At 37.2% G+C, this 4065-nt stretch overlaps 1 long non-coding RNA gene across 1 annotated transcript; it reads left to right on the top strand.

Annotated features, from left to right (window-relative positions):
- Positions 1-944: 944 nt before the first annotated feature.
- Positions 945-1738, top strand: LOC134672696 (uncharacterized). Its single transcript, XR_010099371.1, has 2 exons — positions 945-1183; positions 1322-1738. It is a non-coding gene; the product is annotated as an uncharacterized LOC134672696 (long non-coding RNA).
- Positions 1739-4065: the final 2327 nt, after the last annotated feature.

Raw genomic sequence — 4065 nt, 5'->3', positions numbered from 1 at the left:
AGCGACTGGTAAATATCAAATGATATTTCGTACATAAGTTCCGAATAACTCATTGGTACGAGTCGAGGTTTGAACCCGCGACCTCCGGATTGCAAGTCGCACGCTCTCACCGCTAGGCCACCAGCGCTTCCATAACATCATTTTATGTAAGAATGTAAATTTGAATTGGCCACCATAATTTTTAGTGTTCCGTACAAAACTTTATTCACGGAACATTTATGGGATCACTTCGGTCTTGCAACTCTTCTCTCTTTAAACAAAAATCTGACAAAGTTAAAGCAGTTTACTTACCGTCGAGGCCTAAGGCCAAAGGGGGAGGCCTATGTTCAGCAGTGGACGTCTTATGGCTGAGATGATGATGATGATGATGACTTACCGTCGAAAATATTGTAATAGACTGTGAGAAAATGAAATCCTTCTGATTCCCTATGCATTAATAAATGTTACTTTATAACATCGAAACATTTCCCGAAGATTATGCCTGTGGCAGATTTGACAGGAATTCAATAAACATCTTACGAAACCAGTTTCTCGTGTAAGTTAAAAATATATACAAAATGACTTACTTCTGACGTATGAAAACATGCCTGTGGCAGTTTTGACGGGAACTTCATAAACGTCGAAAAAAGTCATTGATGGAGTGTTTTATCATTTAAATATTGCTTAAAAATAGGAATGTACCAAGACAAGTCTGCAGCGATTTTGATAGCCCACGCAGTGCAAGTGTTATTTATATGTCATAATTTCATAAAAGTATGACGTTTAAGATAACACTTGCATTGCGTTGGCTATCAAAATCGCTGCAGACTTTTTTTGGTCTATCTATTAAAAGATCTCCGAAAAGTGCGACACCGCGGTGAATATTTCACAGAAGAAATAAGTATAAAAAATGGTATTGTATTTGCTAGAATTATGGTATTAAGTAATCTGGGCCCGTAGCCAAATTACATTCGCTCCGTGTCGATTCGATCTCTACGTTCGCGAGCGACTGGTCGATAATGTTTATAATAACCTAGCCAAGAGGCAATCTTTTTAGTTAACGCTCAAGCTACGCGCCAAGTCGGTAAAAATTAATTTTTGTCTGTGGTTCTCGTTCAAAACCGTCAAGAAACGTCATCTGTCAGCTGTCAAGAGTGTCAAGTGAACAGCGAATCTAATTTTGGAGAAAATAATTGTTTTATCGGTAAGCAAATTAAATATTTTGGTATTTGTCTAACTTAGTTAATCACAATTTCGTGATAAAATAACTCTATATAGTGTAATATTTGAAAAGTGTGTTGTTAATTGCATATAATTTTGACCTAAAGTTTAACAATTTCAGACAGCCGTCGTCCCCGCAGCCCCAACCAAGGCGGCGGCGCAGCCAGAGCGGGCAAGAGCGGGCTCCGCGGGCTCTTCTTCCACGCTGAGAAGTCCTCGCCAAGTTGGCAGTACAGTACAGTCAAAGCTGCCGCTGCAATCTTCATGACAGTTACCAGTGCTAAGGACATGCACTGCTGGCTTACTTGACCAGAAGAGACAATACTTTAAGCGTTAGTAATGATTCAAACCGTGAAGTGAAATTGTGGACAGGTTTGCCCGAATCAGTGTAACCTCAGTGAAATCATTTACTTCATAGACTTCAAACATTTTCGAAATTAACAAAAGTCAAGCGGACATTGAATACATAGATGTTATGCATTAGATAAGATAAAAGCTGCCTGTGAAACCAAAACTAATAAATCATATTGTTACTTAATATTATTGTTTTATTACCTACTGTCTTTGCTTTTTGTTCATATTTAACCTTTTGTATGCTCCTGTCAAAAATTTGTAATTTATATATCAATCATAATTAAATAAAATAAAATAAATAACTTACACATACTTATATAGACAAATACATACTTGTATACATAGAAAACACCCATGACTCAGGAACAAATATTAGTGTTCATCACACAAATAAATGCCCTTACTGGGATTCGAACCCAGGACCATCGGCTTAGCAGGCAGGGTCAATACCCACTATGCCAGACCGGTCGTTTTTTAAAGACAACTTTTAAAAATTAATGCATTTTTTTAAAGTTGAATATAGGTAAGTATATACATGGGAGCAGATCTGCTCCTAAGCATACCAAAAGTTAAGGTGGTAACCACCATAAATAAATGAAACAATGATTGGGTTAAAAAGTTAATTTATTTTATTGAAAATCTGTTAATGAAAGATGCAGCAGGTATTTTTTGCCGGCAGCATGAAATCAGTAGCCAAGCATTCTTGTTTGTACATATATTATGTACAGTGTTTTAAAACAGTAAAACAACACTCAATATATTTTTGTGGTTGTACATGTGACATAGTTTCTTCCCTTGACCCTGGCTTTGGAGCACCACAAAGTATTGGTTCAATATGCCAAGGCTGCAATGAATATCCAAGTCACCTGAAACAAAATGAATGCTTAGTTTTTCAACAAACTTTGTAACATTTGGTTATAATACTTATTCTCTACCAGTCACATGACAAAAAAAACTAAATGTTTTGTGTAAGTATATGTTAAGATTATTTTTATATAGTGTGTAGGTACAGTCAGCTGCAGAGAAAAGGTACCACTGCTACATAGAAGTTTGTATGCAGGGGTGGTACCTTTTCTCTTCAGCTGACTGTACCTGTGCCTGCCAAAAGAAGTCATATACAATATGTTTCATAATATGAAAAAGTTTCAATACTATGGTTGATAATTGATATGTATGACAACAGCCCGTCTGGCCTAGTTGGTAGTGACTATAGTGACCCTGCCGGTTAAGCTGATAATCCTGAGTTTGAATCCCCGGTAAGGAAATTTGTGTAATGAGCACAGATATTTTGTACCTGAGTCATGGGTGTTGTCTATGTATTTAAGTATAGTTTGACAAAGGACTGTCTCATTTCAAACAAAGACAGAGAGAATCATACTAGCTTTGTCATATACTAGTACTAGCACCCAAAAGATAACTATGAGTATAGTTTTCCTGGTTCTTACTGACTGACAAATTGGTTTGACCATCTATATATAGTTATCTAAGTACCCTAAGTACCCACAACACAAGTCTTCTTGAGCTTACTGTACAGTCCGACAAGAAATTGTAGAAATTAAAAAGTAGCAACACTGTAGTCTCGTCCCTTTCAAATCAATTTAAGAAAATGGGATGACACTACAATATTGCTAGTTGTTAGTGACCTTGCCTATGAAGGTGATGGTTTTGCGTCCTGGGAAGGGCATTTATTTGTGTGAAGAACATTTGTTCCCGAGTCTTTATCTATATTTGTAAAGCCTTTACCTATATACCTTTGCCTTTACACATTCAATTCACTTTCCTATTGAAAAACAAGTGCTTGCCATTGTGCATATGGGTACCAAATTTAATCTACACCGTTCATCGGTTTATATTTGATGACGTAACAGGAACACATTTGTTATTTTAGCATTAATAACATATTTTATATACTTTTTAGTAGGTATAGTAGGAATAAGTTATTGACTCACTCTTACCTTTGTAGGGACGTTGTTACGTGTTGCATTTGTGGGTGCATAATCCATTTTTCCATGACACTGTCACTATAGATAGGTAGATATTCAGCGCCTCGGTCACATTGGATTCTTTGGGTGAAATGCTGCGTACGGCCCACAATCCTTTGATCGTAGCAGTCCTTTCCTAAGCAGTTTCAATAGAGGCGATTTTTCAGACGGCGCCTGCGTCTAAGCGACACTTCCGCGTTGTTCGCCGCCCACAATGATGTTGAAGTATGCTTTTTACTACAAATTCTAATTTACAAACACTATTATCCGGTATTTTCTTGTGCTTCGATAAGTTATCTGCAAGGGGATAGCTCGCGCTACGTAGCTACACCTAGGAGGCGATAACGATTTGATTTCGCTTGTCAAAAGTGTCACTTGGCTAGGCAATGTATGACAGATGGCGAATCCCGGTAACGAAAGTTTTGCGTTTCGTTACAACATTGCAACTTGGCTAACATTTTTGTATTCGTTAATATTTTTCGACAGACTCATCTACGGTACCTGTCATTCCCATACATTTTTTATCGAT

The sequence above is a fragment of the Cydia fagiglandana genome, chromosome 17 (genome assembly GCF_963556715.1).
Source record: "Cydia fagiglandana chromosome 17, ilCydFagi1.1, whole genome shotgun sequence".
Taxonomy (NCBI): domain Eukaryota; kingdom Metazoa; phylum Arthropoda; class Insecta; order Lepidoptera; family Tortricidae; genus Cydia; species Cydia fagiglandana.
This window is presented reverse-complemented; position numbering and strand designations above follow the sequence as displayed.